This window comes from Malaya genurostris, chromosome 1, assembly GCF_030247185.1.
Source record: "Malaya genurostris strain Urasoe2022 chromosome 1, Malgen_1.1, whole genome shotgun sequence".
Classification (NCBI taxonomy): domain Eukaryota; kingdom Metazoa; phylum Arthropoda; class Insecta; order Diptera; family Culicidae; genus Malaya; species Malaya genurostris.
In genome coordinates this window covers 157801588-157826585 of record NC_080570.1, presented here as the reverse complement: position 1 = coordinate 157826585, position 24998 = coordinate 157801588, and the positions used below count along the sequence as shown (strand labels likewise).

Genomic DNA, 24998 nt, shown 5'->3' with positions numbered 1-24998 from the left:
AGCGAAAAGAGAAATATTGAGGAAGTACAAACCGAAACATGCCTCTTCATGCAGATATACGTAACAAGATTTTTCGAACCAGTGGAAACCATTGTTGCAGCTGCTTTTGCTTCAACATCAGCAGCAGCTGTTGTTGTTGTTGTTGCTGTTGTTATGATAGTAGTTACTATACTTGGAAACAACTGTCACTGATACCGCCCTCTCGAAGGCGCCGAACGCAGCACAGTCTGGAACGCATGCAAAACTAGTGTTTAGAGGCCTTTTGAAAATTCCAGTTTGTGCTTCACACGCGTCGAAAGTTACACTGATTTCCCCTTGTGTTTCGACTCATTCGACTGGACCGACGCCAGCCAGTCAGTCAGTCAGTCTATCAGCTGCATTCGAACGAACAACGCCCCAACAACAGAAGGGGACATGCCCTCCATTTGATGAATGATTACCACGAAAAATCACCGAACAGCTGGTTGGCGAAAACAAAAAGTTTTGCCAGTTCGCGCTGTTATTTTATAACGAGTGAAACAACCGCCGTCCTACAGCAGTCGGAGCAGGCAAAGATACATTAAATTTCGATGATGTAAGATGTGATCTCCGACCGGTCGACCGGTGACTTGACTGACAGACGCGGTGGGGTTTGACGCGATGTAAAACAATTCAATAAGTCACCGACCGATGTGAATGCTAGTGAAGCGAGAGGCTCACGGGGAATCCAGTTATTTTTTTTTTTTGTGTTCCTAATCAATTTCCACGGATTCCGCATACAATTGTCGCAACTCAGCTTGTCAGCTCAAAACTCATAATAGATCTCCGAAATTGACATACTACCTTAATCAAAAAGTTTCCGGAATCACCACCGTGTGGCGCTCTCAGTTTAGGTAACCACATCTGTCAATGAGATTCTATCAAATTTTCAGCTGAGACATTTGTAAAAATTACACTGTATTGAGTACGCCTGCGATTGTGCGTGTCCTCGATTTTGTACTATTTTCAATTTGCCACACGGAACGACCGAAATTAGCTCTGCGCCTAATTCGTATTACTGTTTTTGAATTAGTTGATTTTAACAACAAAATTTCCAAAATAACTATAAAATTAGTTAAAATTGAGAATTTACTTTGCTGAAAAACAACTCTTATTTTTAGAGAATGTGTTTAGTTGGCGAATATCCTGGACATAAACCAGCAATATGTCAATCCAACACGTAATTCTCATTGACAACTAATTTCGTTATTAAAATCAGAAAATTTGTTTCTATTTATCTATCACCGTCATTACAGAAGGGCCGCACAAAGAAAATAAAACTGAAATTGGTTTTATTAACAAGTTTATTAGCCAAAAACTCATGAGAAGTGTCAAAGCAAAACAACCAATTAAAAAGGTAAAAAGGACAGTCTTGTTGAAACTGCTTGCAAATTGTTTAGATGTTTTTCGCATGTGTTTTTATATCCATATATAAATTTCTAAACCAATTTGTAAAAATGACGTAAACTCTTAGTGAAAAGTGTATTTATTCAGAATTTGTGCGCATTTGAAACGATTGTGCGTAATAATGTTTTTACGCGGAACAGTGAAGTGAGTTTCGAAAGTTGCACTCTAATTGTACACGTCAAATGATGTTTTTTGTATCTTCCAACATTCCGGGCTACGCCGTCCGATGTACTACTTGTATTCGGTTTTTGTTTTCCGAGTGCTCAAAGTTTTCAGTGAGAGAGTCGATTTCGCGAAGTCGAATGAAGAAAACAGCGATTTAGAAGTAAAATTTTCAAAAAGAAGTTTATGTTTCGTTCATGTCTTTTTCCCAATACACCATTCTATTTATACCTGCTAATATAGAATAGACAACCGGGACTGAAATTTTTTTGTGGTTGTAGTGTGCCATCTAGTGGCTAGTAGTCATTACGGTGTTAACGTTTTTTCGGTGACAGAGCGCCATATAGCTGCGAATTGCAGAAACCAATTCTAACATTTATGTTGGTTGAAAACAACGTTTTATTTCTCTAATTCAACTAAAAAATTAGTTGAATGGATATGAAGTGTGCCTTAGCTAAGAAATGACAGCACGTTTAATTGGTGAATTCAACTAAAAAATAGCCATTTCAACAAATATTTTATTATTAATGAGGGAACTAGAATTAAAAAATCTAAATTTTTTTAGATGTCTCAAAAAATAACTAACTAAAATCAGAAAATCAACTAATTTTTTTGCCAAAATGCTGATTTCGGTCTTTCCGTGCACAAAAAGTATGCATTAAATTTTGCGTTAAAAATGGTTTCAATGGTGTGACAACAAATGGCAAATGTTGGAAGAGTGTTTCGATAACGATACTCTGAAGAAAACAGTCGTTTATCAGTAGCACGAACGTTTCAGAAGTGGCCGTGAGTCTGTGAATGAAGATGACAGAAGCGGTAGGCAGTCGACATCGGAAACCGACGAAAAAATCAATAAAATCAAAGAATGGATGACCGTAGATCGCACTACGGTCTATTAGAAGGATAGCGAAGTTTAGGTTAATGATTTGGGCCTCAGCTGCAAAAACTGGTGCCGAAAGAGCTGAGTTCCATGCAAAATGTTACCGCGTTGACGTAAACATTTGGCTAAAAAACGGTAAACGAATACCATTCAGCAACCACCAAATTCACCAGATTTGGCTCCCTGCGACTTTTTCCTATTCGGTCGATTCAAGAACCCGCTCCTTGGAACGCGTTTCAGCACCCGAGATGACATTATGGAAAAATCGCAGATGGCCCCGAAAACTGAATTTGAAAAATGTTTCGAGAATTGGATAAAGCACTCGATGGGGAGTACATTCAAGAGGATAATATCGATTTTGATGAATAATCTTGTTTTTTTTAAAAGGTGTAGCCGGGTTTTCATATAAAAACTGCCCCCAATCACAACAAAAATTGATATACGCTGTTTGAATGGGTTTATATTGGAGATGATTTTCCCAAAATTTTAACCCTTTCACTGCCATATTGATGGTGTTAGGGTGGTTCTTCTGATTTTCATTTTATTTAATTTTTTCAAAAACCTCTTTAGCGAAAAAATTAAAAAAAATCAGGAATATTTAAGGAGTTATGGGGAACCTTTCTGATTTTTTTCAGAATTTTTCAAAATGTATTTCATATGAAAAAAAATGTTCAAAATTTTCGATTCTTTTTAATCGCACTCACAATTTTGGTACCACTCTAGAATTAACATCAAAAATAAATCAATTATGAGTATAATATCAGACTTTGAAAAAATAAATCATTCGGAAAGCCATGCGTCTCCATCAAATTGTCATCATCCGATGGCGACGCATGATATTTAGTTCTAAGATCATATATCACATGCCCTTAGAACTAAATACCATGCGTTTCCATCTACAACTTGAGCTCAGGGCTTGAGTATTGATGTAAATCATAATGAAAAAAAAATTATTCCTTATGTTATTTACACACGCCCGCACGCCTGGCTCGATTTACCAAGCAATGATTAGATTTTCTGCGATAATTGTCAAATGGCGATTCTCTCTTGGTAAATTCCACACAGCGCCGATCATTGCAAAACTGTATCTATTTTGGTAAGGGCCGTAAAATACTCAAAGTATGAGATGGAGCGAAGAAATTTAGAAAAATTCTCTCACGGTTCATGAATGGGGAGACAGCGAGTGGTATCTAATTGGCACTTATTATGTGCGCTTTGTGTTATCAAAATCATTCGAAAGCAAAATGCAATAAAATTCTCTTGGTTTGGGCTGAGCGCTTCTACAGCACAATCTTTTCATTGATTCACAATGACCAATTCAAATATTGCGAATGCGAATCCAACACAATTTTGTAAAAAATGTTTGTTTAATGAAACTACCTGAGTCAGTTTCAGTTTTACCAAACGAAAACGACATTAGTAAGCAATAATTTTGATACCCAATTAAGCACGTGGTTCGAAATGAAGAATCACGTGGAACAAGTATACATGTGAAATTTCCACACAAAATACTCGTTGCGTGCCAAACAATTTTTTCTACGATCTAGTACTCGTTGGGCGCCAAACATCAATCGTAGATCTAGCAATCATTGGCGACTTTTTCAGTAGAAAATTCCATTGTCCATACAAAACAACTTAATGGATTTTTCCAACTTTTCTGGCAAATTTTCCTATTTTTTTATGTACGAACCCGACCGGGGTAGAAACTAATCAAACAAAAAAAGATTCATGTGAATCCATCCATCCGTTCTTACGTGATGCGATTACAAAGAATGTCCTCTGCAATTTTTATATATATAGATGTCACTACAATGAATAAACTATTTCGTCTAAATCCTATTCACTCGTTTATTTTGTAGCCGGTAATTCCGTTTAGAAAAAATAGACAAGTTTTCTTTCGTTACGCGATAGTTTTTCAAATTTTCCTTCAGTTTCCACGAATAAAAACGGTGATTCTATACTTTCCGGGACTTCAGTATCGGATAATGTTGAAACGTTACTCGAGAAGTCTGTGAATTTTGTGGTGCATCCGAGCATCTTGAAACCGAAACATACTGAGTCGCGCGCGAATACTGCCATTTTTACTAACAAATATTCTTCTCCCGTGACACTTGTGTAGTGCGCAGTAATATATACGGCCTCTAGTAACAACTTGTTAATAACAATACGTTATCTCTGTTATTTTCGTTGTAATATTAACGAATTAGCGCAATAGTTGAATTTTATCATTCGATTTATTATCTTGAAGAAGAAAAAATACCAAATAAAACTTTTCTCTGAAGATTGTCGGCAAATGATAAGTTGAATGAAGAGATAATGTAGTAAAATAGAGTAATCAGATGTTGAAGGTTGAAAAAAAACTAATAGTTGAAAGGAAAAAGAAACTCCTGTAATTGTCACCTTTTACGACATGGAAGCAGGAACCCAGTGGATCTTTTTTTGGTGAAGTTTTTTTTTGCCGCCGGATTCCACACGGCATCTCTAGGCTGGTACTGTCCGGCGAAAGATAATAGGTACTACCAAATTCCTAGTGGACTCCAGCCCCAACTGGAATTGAGTTCAGTTCCGAAATTCTCAAACTAATATCAGCAATTGAATTTTGGGTTTGGATTTCGAACCCGAATTTTGCAACCGAATTCTGAACCTGTTCTAGGTTCCGAACTTAGCTCTGGAACTCTGTTCCTGAATCCTGGTTCAGAGTTTAGATTCCGGCAAACAGGATAAATTCCGCAAATCGGTTCTTTTTAGAACCAATAAAATATTCCCAACGGAATTAGACCAGTTATGTCTGTTATATTACCCACCCCTTTTTTACTAAGTAAATTTCTAATAACGTAAACTTTTTTCACGGACTGATTCGATTTACGAATGCTCGTTCGTTTAGTTTATAAATGAAGGTTTTGGTGTGTATGTAAACTCAAGTGCAATCATCGTCCGTCAATGAAACAACCGCAGACCCGTGGATTGAGCAGTTCATCTTCCGTCGATTTCACATTTGTAACCTTTCGCACTCGTACGCCCATCAACGCATCATCATTAGCATTCAATTGAAGGGGGTTTTTCTTGAACATATTGCGAACATGGTTGGCGTGCCGATGTCTGGCAACGGGCGGTCACTGTAACGAGTGATGATGATGAAAAGCGATTCTTAGATTCCTCGGCGATGGCGAGTTTGTAGTAGGATGGAAGGTGTTACCTTACAGCGGCTGTTTGATCGCTTAGATTCGAGAAGGTTGGAACGAATCGTAATTACATCAGATGAATTATAATGGACTGTTTGTCATTTGACAGAACCGGTTCCGCATGTTTTGACACTAATCATTCATCTCACAGTTTGTTCGCCGCCGCCGCCGCCGCCGCCCGGAGATCAGTCGTGATCACGCCACGACAACGGACCACGTTTCAACTGAAAAAAAATTCACTCAGAACATCGTCGATTGTCGAAGAATTTCAACAACAAACCCGAGACACACGACACAAGACCAAAACTGGTTTTGCACACACCTTTCATTAATTCTAAATGCATCCATTTCCATAGGCCTGTGTGTTTATAAATTTTATCGCTTCGCACTTCGACTGTGTGTTTCTCTCGATTCGTTGGCCATTTGCAGTCGCACAACCGGCGGATCGAAACCGGAATGTTAAGGTGGCTTATTAGAATAAATAATCGGTTTTTGGGACCAACAAAGCCCATCCCGATTTAGTCCACGGGTCCATTCTTTGGAGTGTTGGAACGTGACAAAAATCTGAGAATCTTCGCGTTTTGTTTCTATTGAATGACGCATTCGGCAATCCTCGGCTAAGATTTTGTTCGCTCAGCAAGAACCTGTTTCGCTAAGTTGGCCAACAACCTGCTGCTGCTGCTGCGACGGTCAACCTTCCGAAGGTCACAAACGGGCACGGCTTTAACTAAGGTGGGGCTTGCCTTTCTATACCTACTTTATTTCTGTGTTTCATTCGTAAGCCTCCGAGTACACACCGCTGAAGTACGACCGGCCCGGGGTCCAATTGACTTACTTACTAAAAATAAATCCCCGCTTTCCGGTGTTGCGTGACAGCATCCAATTTCACCCAAATCTTCAGTTATTCGGACTTATTCGAGCAGGCAGAGAAGGAACATCGAGAAAAAAAACAAATTTCACCAGAAAAGATCTACGTCTGCTGTCGTCGTCGTCGTCTGTCCTGATTGCGACTATTATAACATAGGCGAAGTTTTAACAGAGCAGATTTATGGATATTAACTATCGCTTGATGGTGTGCGATTCATTGCCGCGTGCCGGTAGATTAGCATATCGCGCAAAACAGTGCCTCATTTCACTTCACTTCTCAATGGCAAAACAGCGAAAAGAAACGAAACGAAATCAGCAAATTCATAGCTTCTAGAAGGAACGGACGAAGCCAGCCGAAAAGGAGAGGTCTGTACGAAACTTTTCTGAAGTGACGGGGAAAGCCTCCACCGAAAAGAAACCCCACAAATTCATGATCGTAACGGAAAAGCCCACTTCCAGTCCCCTGACAGCGCTCGGACCCGACTGTTTTTTTTTTAGGTTGCCCGGCTCAGCCGTTCGGTTTGTCCACTCAGCGGAATAACGCCGGCAATAATAATAATAATAATAATAATAACCAAATAAAAAAACGCTATACGAAGCTCAACAGGGTTCGGGTCCACGGTAATCAAAAAGGCTTGTATTTTTTTTTTTGAATAGTTTTGAAAATTGGTGCCACGCTTTCATATTGTTGTTATATAGCAGCAGCAGCAGCATACAAACCAAAAAAAAAATGAAGCAACGGGCTCGAGAAGATTGCATTTTTATTGAAGCATTAATCCAAGCTGAAACGGCAGGTTCGTGCTGCGCCGCGACAGGTAGGAAACCACGGATTCACCACCAGCTGTGCGTCTGTACATTGTGGCATCAAAATCAGACGAAGGGTTTTTCCTTTGGTCGAATTTGGCATGCTGCCACGGGTCTGTACTTCGGCAATAAACACAGATTAAATTAGAAATAAAACAATTTTACTGGTAGTTCAATCCAAGATGCATTTTTTTATTAGTTATTGGATCTCAAAACAGCCACAATAATTCGAATGCTCGAAGAAACTACGAATGTTTGAGTTTACTGCAGCCATTAGCGTTGGTGAAGACTTCTCTGCAACCGAAGTAGGTGCTTTTGTACCTTGTTGTTGAGTACCCTATACCGCTCGATGGATCGCAACTTCGGACAGTTAGGTGGATTCGCGCTTCTTTCGGTACAACATGGACTCCATTCGCGTTGTACCATTCCAAAACATCTTTAGCGTAGTGACAAGATGCCAAAACAGTCCAAATAAGAGAGGCAGCGTCATAACTACGCAGGAATGGTAGCAATCGCTTATTCAGACATTTTTCATGGTCTATTTCCTTGTTCACCGTTCCGGTAGTAATGAAGCTTTTGGTTGTTCGACCACAGCTGCATATTGCCTGCCAAACACAATATTTTGGTCGAAAAATGGATTTATTTCATCGTCTTGAAATGCTCCTTTAGGCCATTCCGTTGCATGGCATCCAACACATAAAGTTCATCGTCTATTATCGCGCAGGAAAACTGTTTTTCATTACGATTCGGTACAGTTTTCACCTTTAACGACTTCATATCTTGCCGTTGCTTGGAAGCATGCACGATAGTAGGAGACATTTTTTTCTAATTACAGTACGTTTTTATTCCGCTTCCGGTCCTCCTGGCTGGTGTCAAATGTGTATCGAAGGGTTTAAGAACCTTCTAAACGAAGCAGAAAAAAAAACAAACTTTTTTGCAAGTTTTCTCACTGACCGGTCCGGATTTTCATTGCGACCGCCGCACATAAGGAGTGTATCAAAAAGTAGTTAGCAACATTGATTATTGAATAAAAAAGCGAAAAAAAACATATTTTGACATCAGTTTTCGATATATTATAGAAAAATTACATTTTTATGCATTTCACTGATTATATTGAAGAAAATCCTAGTTTATGTGAAACGCTCGCACTTTGGACTTGACATTCTGCATTAAATTCTGCACAGTTACTTTTGTGACTTTCCTGGTGGCAGCTGTCCAGTTTTTTTTTGAACTCCTGCATGTTTTGGGACACTGTACCTTCCTTCCGAAAGTGCCGCTTGACAATTGCCCAATACCTTTCAATTGGCCGAAGATCCAACACCGGAACTGCCTTTAGAGGTTTCAACCTTAAGGTCATTATTCGCCTCTTCGGACCAGAAAAGCTTTCTGATCCTATGTGCGGGGTTGGGAATCGAACCCAGGTGGGCTGCGTGAAAGACATCGACTAACTCATCACGCTATACCCGTCCCCTTTTTATCAATTGCCGAAAGCAAGTGGAAGCCTTTAGAGAGAAATTCTTTATTGACTCGAAGGATGGGATGACAATCTATGCATTTTTTCTTAACAGAAGTATTTCACATTTTCACATTATTTTTTGGTGATATTGTTTTTTAAGCTAAAGCGAATGTGTGTCGAATTCCGTTGATTGTAGGTTAAGTAATCAGCAAAATAATAAAGATTAGTCGTTTGACAATTCTGCTGTCTTTTTGAGAGAGACGAAGTTCGACGGGTCAGCTAGTAACATATGAAAAAGTAACGCATGTAACGTTTCGTTACACCTATGATTGAAAAAACGCATGTAACGCTTCGTAACATCTAAAACTTACAAATAATTAACGCGTGTAACGCCTATAAGGAAACCCCCTCCCCTCATACACCCCCTAATACAACCATTTATCCCATTTATATACCCATTTTTCTAACTAACCATCTTATTTTGTTTTCTTTTCTTTTACACGCACAACGCCAAAACCAGAAAGCGGCCATCCGCCGGGGGCGGGCCCCCGGGGATGTTGTCCGCGGCCGACAGTTGGAACAACCCGTTGAAACAAGCCATACCAATCCAAACGATGCTCGGAATAACACAGCGAACTAGATCCGGACGGACTTAGCCTGCGGCCAACCACGAGGATGTTCCTCCGCGGCCATCAACACTCTAGAACCTTTGATAAATATTAATTGTAAAATAACATATTGTAACTTACAAATACCTTCTCTCCCCCTCTCCCCATGATTTCATCCCCCCCCCCCCCCCCTCCCTTTTGGATACAAACCCGGCGAACGACCAAAATTAGGTTAAAGCCGGGTATAAATAAACGATATAAAAAAAAAAGTCCGAAACGGGAAATCAGTTAATATTTTCGCTATTAAAAATTATTTTTTTGTGGTTGGTGTCTTCACAAAAGTTGTTTATATACAACTGGCGCTTTTTTGATGTAAAAGATCATTAGGGTGGTCCATGTTTGGATTGAAATCTGGATACTAATTTTCTTATTCGAATTTAAAGATTATAATTATTAAGTTTATAAAGTTGTAAGAAATTTTATTTTGAACAACTTTGCTGAAGAAGTCATCTTTCTATCTCTTCATTTGATCGAGTTACATCAATTTTTCGGAGTAAAAGTAGGGTAGCTTTTAAAAAAATCACCCATTTTTTTAAATTTTTTATGAACAGCTTACAAGAAAATCGTCTTTCGTCGGCTTGAGTTTTCTTTTTTATTGTTTTTCGAAAAAAATTGCTGAAAGTAATATGTTGCCACGTTTTGACGTTTAAGAATTATATGACCTTTCGAGTTTTTGTAAGGCAATTTGAACACTAATTTAAATGAGTTAAAAGAAAACACCCTCCTAGATTTCTCTTAAAACTTTATCTATTTTATGACCTGCGCAATCGATTGGTTTCGGTACGGTTTATCGTTTCAATGATGAGTCGAATTGATCCGGAAACGCGAAAGAAAATTCTGCACACTTGGTGCTCAGAAAGTGGTGTCACGTACAACGAAATTGCAAAACGGGTGAAAGTGCACCACACCAGTGTCAAAAATATTATCGAGAAGGTCGGTAAGACCCTTTCCATGAAGGATTTGCCTCGATCCGGTAGGAAAACGGGTCCCAGCCAGCCCGGTCGGGACTTAGAAGTGGTTGAGTACATCAGGAAAAACCCATCGGCGTCGACGCGGGATTTGGCCAAGCAGTTCAACATCAGGATTCTACGGATCAAAGTTCGAAACTCCCTGAAAACTTACAAGAAACAGAAGGTGCCGAAAAAGTCCCTGGTACAGCAAGTTCAGGCCAAAACAAGAGCGCGAAAACTGTATAACCGGATTCTACAGATCAAAGACGGATGCATCCTTATCGACGACGATATCGAGTGCTGCTCGGACCGCAATATTATACGAAATCGGTGTACCAGGACTTGGACGACGCTGACACCACGATAACGATGGAAATGTTTGGGCAGTAGGTGTTGGTCTTGCAAGCAATTTGTACCTGTGGTTTGCGGTCGTCGATTTTCTCCACGAAGGGCACAATTAACGCCAAGGTGTACGAGGAAGAATGTTTGAAGAAGAGAATGCTGCCACTGTAAAGAAAGCATAAGGCTCCTCCTCTCTTCTGGTCGGATTTGGCTTCAGCCCACTACGCCAACTTCGTTCTACAGTGGTTGTCAAAAAATAATGTACAATTCGTGGAAAAGGACATCAACCCACCGAATTGCCCGGAAAAAACAAAAAAAAATGATAAAAAAGCTCACTAACCAGAATTTTGTATGATAAACCTAACACATACATACAAAGCATTCTGCACAGTCCGTTTTAAGGAATTACTCATACTTGAATGTTCACTCGACGCAACAGAAAAAACTTTGTAGCAGTTCCTTGTACAGTTTTTAAGCAGCGAGAAAGTTTTCTCAGAACTTGTTTTGTATATAAAATTTGCCAAAAAGTGCCACGCGTACTTTAGGGCTCTGATAGAGTGGATATTGGTCAGGTACCAGGCCCGTGCGCAGGGGTTTTTTTTAGGGGTTTTAAAACCCCCTTCCCCTTCAATGGAAGATTTTTCAACATTAGGTTCCATGAACAATAGAGTACTTATTATATAAAAGTGCAAATAACTTGACTTTTCTTTCAAATATGTGCGCCTTCCCCACCCTTGAATCTCCACCCTCCTTGACCCGCCCCTTTTGAACACCCTTCTTTTGAACCCTCTCTCGAACCCTCCCTTGAACCCTCTCTTGAAACCCCACACGGGCCTGTCAGGTACTATGGAACTTTTGGTTGCTTAGAGAAACATTGCTTAAATTTTAATTTGATATTGATCTTACCAATTTTAACATTCTTCTCAGAATATAAAATATAAAATGGCAGTATAAATCCATTATGATAATCATATTGAACATTGATATCTAATGGCCACTTATTATGTGCGCTTAATCATTAGAAAGCAAAATGCAAAATGATTTATTCAAAAATTTCCTGATTTGTTAAACTCGCGCTCACAATGACCAAAATTATTTATCTAACTCCATTACACACAATCCATTAATTGTTAAACGATATCAGAGCTTTTTCCCCTGCCTACAGCGGTTTTCTAGATCAGTCATATGCATTCCGTTATTGAATCATTTGGCAAGCAATAATTTTGATATCCAATTAAGCACGTAGCTCGAAATGACAAATAACATGAATCAAGTATGCATGTGACACAAAACTACTCGTTGCGCGCCAAACGATTTTTTCAACGATCTAGTATTCTTTTCTTCGACGGTCAAAAACTAATGCAACTCGTTGCGCGCCAAACATCAATCGTAGATCTAGCAATCATTGGCGACTTTTTCAGTGGAAAATTCCATTGTCCGTACGAAACAACTTTATGGATTTTTCCTACTTTTCCGGCAAGTTTTCCTAATTTTTTTGATGTACGAAGCCGTTTGGGGTAAAAACTGATCAAACACAACAAGAATCATAGGTGTAACGACGCGTTACATGCGTTACTTTTTCATATGTTATAAGAGTTACGAGACGTAACATGTGTTATTTTAATAACATATAGGCGATACCAAGCGTTACACGCGTTAATTGTTTGTAAGTTTTAGGTGTTACGAAGCCTTACATGCATTACGTTTTTGTGTTTAGGTATTATGAAGCGTTACATGCGTCACTATTACTGTGACGTACTGTGACACTTAAGTCGAGAGAACTTCCACGTCTGCTTAGCGGTACATGGTGGACTATTAAGTGCACCAACTAGGAAGATACGAATTCCTAAAGCACCGATGAATCGATGACAGAACGTATAAACATATCGGGTGTTTTTTTTTTTAATGGAAACCATCCCATTGTTTGCTGGAAAATATTGTAAACAATACGATGACTGAGGCCAACCCGTCGAGAATTCCAGAGAATCCAGCACAATAGAGTAATCCAATCTAATCAGCTTGCGTAATTCACCTGCAATGCAAACAGGTGCGGTCACCACCTCCACAAGAAGCCGGCCTACACCGACTAGTATTACGTCAATAAGATAAAAGAAAAAGCATTCAAAACGCTAGGGATAAAGTCCAATCTGTATTTTTTTCTCTACGATGTCGTTTCTCACCCACAGAGACTCGCATCTTTGCTTTCAATCAATGAGATGCCAGCTCCTCCTAGTTCAAATTTGCCACTTGAAAGATGATTTACGTTCGTTTAATAGCTTCATTCGAAACCCACACCTACCGAATGAAGCGTACCCATTTCTCACGAATTAGCTCAGCAGCCTTCTTAAAATTCGGCTAATGCGAAATGGTTGCCTCCTGTCATTTCCAATTTTGGGACCCCACCAAACCACAAGCCAATGACCCAAGCCATCTTCACGACGATTACGTGCAAGTTGTGAGAGTTTCGGACCGGTGATGATTCGTGCCAATTACCACCGACCACCGACAGCAAAACGCATCTGCCGGCGGACTGCAAAACCGCACACCGAAATGAGAAAGCTCCAATGAGGCACAATTTTCGCAATAGAATCGAGCTGCTGGCTGTTGTGCGTACATTTTCACTGCACTGTGCTTGTGCTGCACTTTTCGCAACTGACAGCAACAGTCAGGCAAAGGCTTCAACCTTCGCTCGCGTGTCGTGCCACTTTGGATCTCAGAAAAATGGGTTTCAAGTTTCCGATTGAATTCTGTGGTTGGTAAAATTTTGCAATTCCACCAGAAAGTCTCATCTCAGTTTTTTTCTATAGAAAAGAGTCTAGAACTTCAAATGCCATTCAACTAAACGACCGACAGGTCGTAAGAAGCAATTACTTCTATTCTCTATGCTGCTCGGAACGACCGCGGCACAGAGTGTGTTTGTTTGTGTCAAAACGAACTCAGAAAATGACTAATTATACCGATTGCCTGCACAGATTAGAATTCGTTGCGCCCTGAAGCGAAAATGTAAACACCACTCTCCAAGCCCCCTGTAGGAAATTGCTTCATTTGCACATAACTGGGCTCTCGAATGCCGATGCGAAACGTGGACAACCGAAGGAACCCGGTCCTTCCGGTCTGTCTGATTGCGGGAATGTCATTTCTAAACAAAAGCTTTAGCACAGCGATGACCAGCATTTTGACCGCCATTGAAGGGAACTGCTGCTGCTGCTTCTTGCTGTGATCCGATAACGAAAGTACAGTTAGTTTTTGACCATAAATCTTTCGATTTTCGGTGTCTCCTTGCTTGTGAAGGAGACTGCCCGGTTTTGCTAATTGGTTACTGAAAATTGACACCGTTCACCGGGCCCAGCTACGAAGTCTTGGTGAAATTTATTAGGCCGGATATGATTTTTTTTCTATATCCCGAACAGTCAACAACATCGAGCTGATGATCTAAAGTGACCCTAAATTTTTTTTTGAACGAAAAGGCATTGGAAGAAATAACCTTCAGTGAAATGATTTAAGAAAACCCGACAAAGACTCTCGTACGTCATACCGAACATGACTTTTCTGTTTGGACACGCTTGACAGAACACCGACATAAAGACTGTCCCAGAAAGTACGGACGCAACCAAAAACCGCTGCCATTTCGCAATGGTTCAGAATCTGTCAATTTTTATGGCTGCGTCCCGTTGTTTACGCTCTTCTCTAACCACTTGTGCAGTTGTTTATTCGTTTTCATTAGTTTGTTTCGAAATGCGTGGACTTTCAGCAGAACAACGTCGAAAAATTGTGTACAAATGGTGCACAGATCGCGGACTGTCACTGAGAAAGATAGCAAAAGTGGAAGGAGTAAGTGAAAAAGCCGTGCGAAATGCAATCAGGAAGTTCAGTGAGGATAAACCGAAAACGGGTCGAAAAAAGGTCCTGCTAACCCTCAGTTGGATAAACGTATACTGAAGGCGTTCGAGTAAAAGAAGAAGGTTTCAGTTCGGGATGTGGCCAAAAAGTGGGCACTTCGAAGTCAATGTTCTTCGTGCTAAAGAACGTTTGAATCTTCGAACCTATAAGAAGCAGAAACAACCAAAACGTAGTCCGAAACAAGAAGCATCGATCAGGCCGCGATGGTTCGAAAGCTGTACAATACGATTCTTGCTGGAAATTTAAACTGCATAATCATGGACGACGAAACCTACGTGAAACTCGATTACAAATCCTTACGAGAAGGGCAAGTGTTAAACTAGTCCGAGACATCGATCGAAGTCGAAAAATTTGGTAAGAAAGCTATGCTCTGGCAAGCAATTTGTAGCTGCGGTAAGATTTCGAAACCCTTCATCACCACTGCTTCAATGAACAGCGAAATATACATCAAGAAATGTTTACAAAAACGACTTCTACCCATGATTCGAAGCCACAAGGATTCTGTTGTCTTCTGACCAGATCTTGCTTCTTGCCACTACTCGAAATCAACGGTAGAATGGTATACTACCAAAAATGTCACTTTCGTCCCAAAAGACATGAATCCACCAAATTGCCCACAACTTCGACCAATTGAGGCATTTTGGGCATTAACGAAGACACATCTTAGGAAACATGTCTCGGCAGCCGAAAACATTCAACAGTTCGAAAAAGATTGGAAAAAAGTGTCAAGACTTGTCGCCAAGAAGTCTGTACGGAATTTAATGAGGAACGTTCGCAAGAAGGTGCGCCAGCTAGTCTAATATTATCAGTATATCGAATAAAATTTGAATATCTAACACTTGTTAATTATTTACAGCGAAATCAAAGTGCGTCCATTCTTTCTGGGACAGTCTTTATGTGCTGATTACTAGACATAATGATAATCCGATGTGGTAAACTTATCTGCACTAAAAATAACCAAGTGACTTGAAAATAAGAGCACTAATAGCATTTATGCATGCACGAAGCATTTCACGAGACTGAATCACATCAGTCAAAGTGGTATAAGAAATGGAAGATTTAAGTAACTTTCCTGGGAAAAAATGTTCAATATTTTTAAATTGTATCCTTTCTCTTGTTCGCCTAAAAATTATAATCCAGCAAATGGCGTTTCACGGATTAAGACACTCCGTGAATTCTCAAATTAAGTCCACAAATAACAGTTTCAATTAGTGAAATAAACCACATTTCGAATGAAATTTTGAAAGAAATTTACAAATTTTATTTTAAACTATTGTTTTTGCTATTCCGAGAACCTGATTTGCGATTTTTTTATGCCTTTTTTATGCGAAGTTTTAGAGTTACGCGGTTTTTTTATGAGAATTTTCAGAGTTGTGCGGTTTTTTTTATAAGAATATTCAGAGTTATGCGGTTTTTTATGCGAATTTCCAAAGTTATGCGGTTTTCTTTTATGCCTTTTTTTATGCGAAGTTTCAGAGTTATGTGTTTTTTTATGCGAATTTACAAAGTTATGCGGTTATCTTTTATGCGGATTTTTTATGCGAAGTTTCAGAGTTATGCGGTTTTCTTTTATTCGGTTTTTTATGCGAATTTCCAGTTATGCGGTTTTCTTTTATGCGGTTTTTCATGAGAAGTTTCAGAGTTATGCGGTTTTTTATGCGAATTTCCAAAGTTATGCGGTTTTCTTTTATGCGTTTTTTTATGCGAATTTTTTTATTCGGTTTTTTATGCGAATTTCCAGTTATGCGGTTTTCTTTTATGCGGTTTTTCATGAGAAGTTTTAGAGTTATGCGGTTTTTTATGCGAATTTCTAAAGTTATGCGGTTTTTCTATGCAAAGTTTCAGTTATACGTTTTTTATGCGGGTTTTTTTTTATGCGTTACGTATACTCGCATAAAAAAAGACATCAGTGTATACTTAAAGAAAAACCTGTTTTAATCCACCTAGTGGTGTAATGATGCCTTTCTCATGTACATATAATATTGTGGTATTCTATTCAAAAAATTTCTCTTCGATTTTTGAAAGAAACCAAGTGATTGTTTATGCATAACATACAGAATAAAACAGTACTTTGATTGCGTAAGCCATCCTTAAGAGAACGAAATGGGTTCACTATTATATGCACTTCCGGCACCGGAACCCGAGAACCGGTATAATCGAAGTCGGTTCGTACGGCCACCAACTAACATGACACACAAACTCTTCTAGTACGCACCCTATAATTCCGGATTCGGAAGTCGGATCTGGATGAAATTCAGGAATTCAGTATGGGACCGGGAGACCTTTCACTTGAATCTAAGTTTGTGGAAATCGGTTCAGCCATCTCCGAGAAAACCTAGTGAGATTATTTGACACACACACACACACACACACACACACACACACACACACACACACACACACACACACACACACACACACACACACACACACACACACACACACACACACACACACACACACACACACACACACACACACACACACACACACACACACACACACACACACACACACACACACACACACACACACACACACACACACACACACACACACACACACACACACACACACACACACACACACACACACACACACACAGACATGGCTCAGCTCGATGAACTGAGTCGAATGGTATATGACACTTGGCTCTCCGGGCCAATTTTCACTAGTCGGTTTTTCAAGTGATTGCATAACCTTTCTATATGAGAAAGGCAAAAACCTTGGTTCTTGTTCCAGCTTTAAATTTGAAGACACAGCCGGTTCGCCCGTTTTTGGACCTCCCGGAAAACTAGCCGCAGCAAATTGGTCACAAAGAGGCGATTTTATATTGGAATTATGCAACAATAATTATTTTTGTACGTTGAAGTGCACTTGATCAAACACTGGAAACTAAATGTCGATAGCTTTCGGGTAATGAAGTTTACGCGACATGTGAATCAAAATAGTAATATGAAACAGACATCAGTTGAATAGGAATTTTGATTGAAAGCTCTCATCGATGTAAAACTAAAGAAGAATGCCTTGATTTTCTACTGGATAAGAATGCATTTTTAAACTAACGGTTAGTTTTGCATTTAAAGTATAGGGAAAAAACTGAAATGTATTCAAGTTCCTGCTCCAAATACGTGCAAGAAAAAAGAAGTACATTTACAAAATATTTTTAACTGTGCACTTTATCTGCCCTGCAAACAAAATGATTAAATGGAGTATACACGGGGCTTGAATCTCACTATTTGCTTTGATGCATGCACGAAGCATTACACGTGACTTAATTTCGTTAATCATGGTGTAAGTAGCAGAGAAGCATTTAAGTAACTTTTTATGCGCTGATAAAATTCTACATGTTCGAATCTTGACCGTCTGAAAACTAACAGCCCACCAAATGGATGCTTGAGTGCTATGGTTCAATAACTTGCATATTCTTTCTCCTTTCAAAATCTCTATTCCGTAGTAAGTAAATAAAACCACATTTCGAATGAAATTTAGAAAGAAATCGATATATTTTTTTAGAATATTGTTCGTACTGTTCCGAAAACTTGATTTTTCTCTCAAACATCTCCTTCAACCTAAACATGAACAACACAGTCAAAACAATCAGATGATGAAATTTACGCATGCAAAATGCATCTCACGTGATTGATCTCATCAATCGTAGTGTAAGTAGCAGAGAAGTAATACATATGGAAATAGGTATATAATCCACCCCTTCTAAAAAAAAACTTCCGGATACAAACTAGAGATGGTCGGGTAAGCTACAAGAAAACCTTTCATTTCAGTCAAAATCGATTTGTCAAGTGATTGCATAACCTTTCTATAGATAGAAAAGCATAAATTGTCGATTCTGAGATTGTGTTGATTTTTTGGCAAGGGTTGAGGCCAAAGTTCGCGCATTCGGATATCAAGACGAAAAAAATTAAATGAGTGATGCCACGCTTTTCATTTTACTTCCTGAATGTTTTGGTGAAAATCGGTTAAAAACCCAAATTTTTAGAATGAGTTTTATGTATGCGAATTTTGAACGGCACACCTTTTACTAGGTTCCTTTCACGCAGACTTCTCTGGGTTCGATCTCATCCCCGCACATAGAGTCAAAAAAAAGTTTCTGATCCGAGGGTCGACTATGACCACAAGGTTAAAGCTTCTGAACAGCATATCGAATTGGATTGAAAACTGAAACAGCGATTATGAGACACGAGAAAAGTATTTTTCCAGACATTCCGTGTAAGACCCGTAAAGCTTTATTCAATGCGTGGAACTGCACTACCAATTGAGCTATCCTGGAGATACTGAGAATCAATATTTCAGAAGAAAATGGTACATTTTTAACGGTTTGTGGTCTGAAACCACAAGTAAGCATTTACAAACTTTGTCAAATCATCAATTCATGTGGCAAAATCGAACTTAGAAAATTAATTTTGCAATCTCTACATCTCGATGAACATGAAAAAATCAAGAATGTATTTCAATTCGATTCCCACACATATTTTTTATGAAAAACGCAATCAATGAACGGCTCACAATAGTGTCCAATCAAGAGTGTCCCAACCATTCAGATATTGACGATAACGATTCGATTAGCGATTGGCGTCGGTCGTGTACGCGACAACCAACGCATCTCCCTTTCCGTCGAAACAACCTGAATTGGAAATCAACCCAAATAACCTCAATGGAACTATGATTGCGTCGCATCTACGCACGACCGGGGCGGATTCACTTTCAACCGATCGTGCGCCGTGCTAAAAGTGGCAAAACACGGTATCAAGTTAATCCAGTTTCAAATTTCTTCAACCGTCTCTCAGTCGGTCGGTCGTTCGGTGGAAATGAACAAGTTGAGTATCTGAGTATCGTTTGCTGATTGAATAAAACCTGACATGTCGAATCCGTTGACCGTTGCATCGAGGGGAGGGGTTGGCTTCCACTTTCGGTTGCACATCGTCGTTGCAACGCACACACAAAAAAAACAGGTGCAGGCTTGCAAATTAGCATTATTTTGTTGGAAAAGATCGCGCTCGCTTGGGTCGAGGATGAAGGGCCGATGTTTTCCATTCCGCGGTTCGCTGGTCCAGAAAAGTGTCACCCTGCTTCCGTTTCCCACCTCCACCCTCCGTACTAGATAACTGGGCAGCACCCAGTGGATAATCGTTCTTTTTTTTTGTTTGCTCTTCATTCGCGATATGATTGATGTTTGCCTACTTTTATTTCGCTCTACACCACGCTCGACTGGGAAAACACTTGAGCGAACTAATTTTGCCGATTTTGCCTTACAGTTTCACGAAGAAAAGATCTATTGAAAGCTATTGCAGCAGCAGCAGAGAGTTGTTGTTTGTTGTTGGTTCGAGCGTCCGATGCACGGCCTATTGATCAAGATCTCGGTTCGTGATTGACATTTGAATGAATCTAATTTGCGATTCTTCCGTAGACGAGTGGAACGGGTCGAACCTTCTCCCCGGTGGCCCCGGGGACAGCACGATGCGATGCGATGCGACGTGAGGTGTCCAGTTCACACAGTTCTGCAAATCGACAACCTGCGTCCGCACACCCTCCCCCTTCAGACACTACCGTCCATACGTCCGGTAGAATATCAACATCAATAAAATGTATTGTGGAGATTTGGCACAAATACCAGCCGATAGATAGAAACAGAAGCAGTAGCAGCAGCAGCACAGCAAAGGCGAGAGAGAAAAAAACAACACCATCAGTCAGCCTAGCATTTGTTGGATATTGCAGAACTCGAAGAGACCTGAGTACTGTTCATTCAACGGACCGCGAGCGCTGGCTGCAGAAAAAAAACTCCTATAATTACATATTACAAGTATGCACTATCTTAGCCGTTTCTTGTAGAAGACAGGGTGGTTTAGGACGGGAACACACATACACTTTTTGCTATGCCATGGTGGGGGAGGGAAATGGGGAGGGGAGGTATCTCAGTCCCCACAATCCGTCATTTAAATAATTCCACTAGAGCACGATCATTTATTTTTCCTAACGGTGGACAACACTCCGCGCTCGATTGCATTTTTCTATACACGTCGTCACCGTCACCAGCCAGCCAGCCAGCCAGCTTATATTCCACACTCTCCTGCGCGACGACGGATTCCGATAGTTTTACTGCGAATCGTTTAGCCAGCAAAATCGGTTCTTCATCATTAGCTACTCAACGACACTATTCATCACTAATGGTAACCACAATCACTTTTTCCTCCAGATTGAAAGATGAAAAAAAAAATGCCTACTGCGATAATCACCCACCATCACACACCGATTCGGTCCAAACTTTCCATCGGTACGATTAATTTTTCGAGAGCGAGCGCAGAATGGTGCTGCAGTCATTCAGTAGTCAACGGAATCGCGAAAAACCAACCAACAACCTGCGATCGAGCCCGACGTCGATATCGCATCACACACCGTCCAAACGCCACGACGATTTGTAAACAACTGACTCCGACCGCCTGTTGCCATTCACAACCACCACACTCACCATCACGAGCAGCAGCAGCAGTAACCTAGCGGAAACGAAGGCCTTCGTTGTTTTACCCACTACTACTGACTCACACCAGAGGGTGGTGGTGGAACCACTACCAACGTGAGCATCTATTGCTGTTGCTGCTGCTGCTGTCGCCATGGAGTGAATCGTAGCAACAGAAAAATAAAAAAGAATGCATTATTATGGCCTACTGCATTTTGGGGGGAGATTCCTGAAGAGGATTTCCCACAGGTCAACACACAAAAGGGATTCCTTCCCAGGTAGCTAGGGGTAGCAGGACCGTTGGCATCCCAACAAAAGACGCACAGGTAATTACTACGGCAATGTTGAGTAAGTTGCACCGATGGGTATCTCTCGTAGGGTGACTATACAAGTGAGCTCACCTGACGATGGTACCAATGTTAATGAAAATAGTTGGAATTAAACGGTGAGATATCGGGCGAAGTGCCTCGAGGTCAGCCGCCGTTGCCGTCCGGGCGATAGTCGTTTCAACTGAAAGCTTATCGGTGGAGAATTACGTTTCGTTACGGCTACACGTTGGGTGCTTCGGAACGATTGTTTGAGAAATCAGAAACGTAGCTTCACTGAAAAGGTTTTGTTTGTACTTTATTTTTTTGGTTTAACCCTAATTTCAAATCATTTGCTACTGTTCGTCAGATCGTCCAAAGGTGAGATAACTAAGTGCTCACAGGTTCCTATCTCATGTCTCCCCGTGTGTCTATGATGACATTTGGACAATAGGACGGTGTCGACTGGGTGCTAACAGTTCGGCTGAAAAGTTCGTATCGATTAATAGAAACACACAATTTTTTGCCAAAATTCGTTTTTATTATTCAACATAATTGCCATCAGAGGCGATACAGCGATTATAGCGATCTTCCAACTTTTCGATAACATTTTTGTAGTACGATTTGTCCTTTGCCTCAAAATAGGCCTCAGTTTCAGCGATTACCTCTTCATTGCTTCTAAACTTTTTACCAGCGAGCATTCTCTTGAGGTCTGAGAACAGGAAAAAGTCACTGGGGGACAAATCTGGAGAATACGGTGGATGAGGGAGCAATTCGAAGCCCAATTCGTTCAATTTCAGCATGGTTTTCATCAACTTGTGACACGGTGCATTGTTTTGATGAAACAAAACTTTTTGCTTCTTCAAATGAGGCCGTTTTTTTGAAATTTCGTCCTTCAAACGCTCTAATAACGCTATATAATAGTCACTGTTGATGGTTTTTCCCTTTTCAAGGTAGTCGATGAAAATTATACCATGCGAATCCCAAAATACAGACGCCATAACCTTACCGGCCGATTGTTGAGTCTTTCCACGCTTTGGGTTCGGTTCATCGCGTGCAGTCCACTCAGCTGACTGTCGATTGGACTCCGGAGTGAAGTGATGGAGCCATGTTTCGTCCATTGTTATATATCGACGAAAAAAATCGGTTTTATTTCGATATAACAGCTCCAAACACTGCTCAGAATCATCAATTCGTTGTTGTTTTTGATCGATTGTGAGCTCACACGGCACCCATTTTGCACAAAGCTTTCTCATATCCAAATATTCGTGAATAATATGTACAACACGTTCCTTTGATATCATTAGGGTGTCAGCTATCTCGATCAACTTCACTTTACGGTCATTGAAAATCATTATGTGGATTTTTTTCACCACGTTTTCATCGGTAACAGCCTCTTTTGGACGTCCACTGCGTTCATCGTCTTCGGTGCTCATATGACCAGTACGAAATTTTGCAAACCACTTACGAATTGTTGCTTCGACCGGTGCAGAGTCTGGATAACACTCATCAAGCCATTTTTTGGTATCGGCGGCACTTTTTTTCATCAAAAAGTAGTGTTTCATCAACACACGAAATTCCATTTTTTCCATTTTTTTTTTCACAATAACAAAAGTAGCTTCACTCAAAATGCAATATCTCACAAACTAATAATCAGACAGCTGTCAAATTTATACACGTATCTTTTGAATGTTGGTACTAACTGAAAATGGTATAGATTTAATTCCAGTGGCGCCCTCTCATAGAAACGATACGAACTTTTCAGTCATTGGCCAGCAAATGCAAGTTGCTTAGGGTGAATTTGTTCATATTATGCTGTGGAATGTGCTCATTATTTTATATTCGATACCTAAAATCTGAAAATCTACAAAATAATTGAATGCCGATAGGGGTGCAGTTAATTCCTTCAATTTGTCCGATTGTCCAGTGCACGAGGTGCACATGAGCACGGGACGCCACTGGTGTTAGTAGCAGAATTAGAGGGTGTGAATTGATGTTTTATGTAGTCACTCATTTAAAGCGCTTCAGGCTTGACAGTCTATTGCAGAAGTGTAATTGAACCTCTTAATGAGATTTTAAACTGCCGATGACGATGAAGCAGATGAAATCCATGAGAAAAATTCACTAGGTTTGTAAATGGGTTCCCCACGAACTGAACGAACGACAGATGGAAAAGCAAAATGCTCTTTTTACTCAGCGAAAAAAATTTTTTGCCTTCTTTCTCATATGAAAAGGTTATGTAATCACTGTGAAAACCGTTTGTTGAACCGACTCAGTTCGTCGAGGTACACAAAATGTCTGTATTTGTGCGTATGTAAAATTTTTCTGCAGACTCTTTTCTCAGAGACGGTTGGACCGATTTTCACAAACTTAGATTCAAATGAAAGGTACAATTGTCCCATACAAAATTCCTCAATTTTATTTCGATTCGACTACCGGTTCCGGAACTACAGGGTAATTAGGGTCAAAATTCCTATTTCAAATTATTATTATTATAATATCGTTTATTTATACCCGGTTTTAACCTAGCTATTTCAAATTACTTTCTCACTTTTCTCAAAGAAGGCGGCGATAGATTTCAGTAAACTTTGGTTCAAATGAAAGGTATTTCTTTTGGATTCAAATTCCGGTTCCGGAATTATAGAATAAAGTGTGTTAAAAATTGGATGCCGTCAATTAAAGCGGCGAAACAAAAAAAAAGTTAAAAATATTCTGAATTAGCCTCGAAAATACTCCAATAGGTAACCAATCAAACAAACCGAATCCGGCTATTCTGGTTCCCGGTATTTGATTCCGGAAGCACCGGAAATAGTGGTCATATATTCCAAAATGGATCTCACTCATTTTTCTCAACGATGGCTTGACCGATTTTCATCCGGATTTGACATCCGGTTCCGGAATTACTTTTTCAAATTACTTCCTCACTTTTTTCAGAGATGGCGTGACCTATTTCAGCAAACTTAGGTTGAAATGAAAGGTCTCATGGTCCCACACCAAACTCCCAAATTTCATTCGGATCCAACTTCCGGTTTCCGGAACTATAGAGTAAAGTAAAGTTCAAGAGATTTCCAAAAAAAACTCACTGACTGAAAAAATCACTTCCGAGATTTTTATTCATGAATTGTCTCATACAAAGTTCCTAAATTTTATTTCGATTCGACTACCGGTTCCGGAGTTACAGGGTAATTAGTGTAAGAATTCCTTTTTCAAATTAATTACAGAGATGGCGTGACCGATTTCAACTAACTTAGGTTCAAAAGATTGGTCTCTTGGTCCTATACATAACTCCCAAATTTAGAGTGAAGTGAAGTGAAGTTCTAGAGATTTTCAAAACAAAAAAACTCAGTGACTGAAAAAATCACTTTCGAGTTTTTCATTCATGAATTGTCTCATACAGTTCCTAAATTTTATTTCGAGTCGACTACCGGCTCCGGAGTTACAGGGTAATTAGTGTAAGAATTCCTATTTCAAATTACTTCCTCGCTTTTCTCAGAGATGGCGTGACAGATTTCAGCTAAATTTAGGTTCAAATGATAGGTCTCATGGTCCTATACAGAACTCCCAAATTTAGAGTGAAGATTTTCA

The 24998-nt window shown here is 39.9% G+C and overlaps 1 protein-coding gene across 10 annotated transcripts in view; it reads right to left on the bottom strand.

Annotated features, from left to right (window-relative positions):
- The window catches only part of LOC131426427 (partitioning defective 3 homolog), a 184953-nt gene that overhangs the window by 70000 nt on the left and 89955 nt on the right, over positions 1–24998 (bottom strand). For 3 of the 10 annotated variants that reach the window (XM_058589139.1, XM_058589140.1, XM_058589141.1), the window contains exon 1: positions 20892–21091. The exons of 1 other annotated variant lie outside the window; for it this stretch is intronic. The gene's annotated coding sequence lies outside the window, so the exon portion shown is untranslated. Of the gene's footprint in view, positions 1–20875; positions 21093–24998 lie in introns of those variants that run through there. 6 more of the 10 variants (XR_009229096.1, XR_009229097.1, XM_058589134.1 and 3 more) reach the window with 4 other exon arrangements.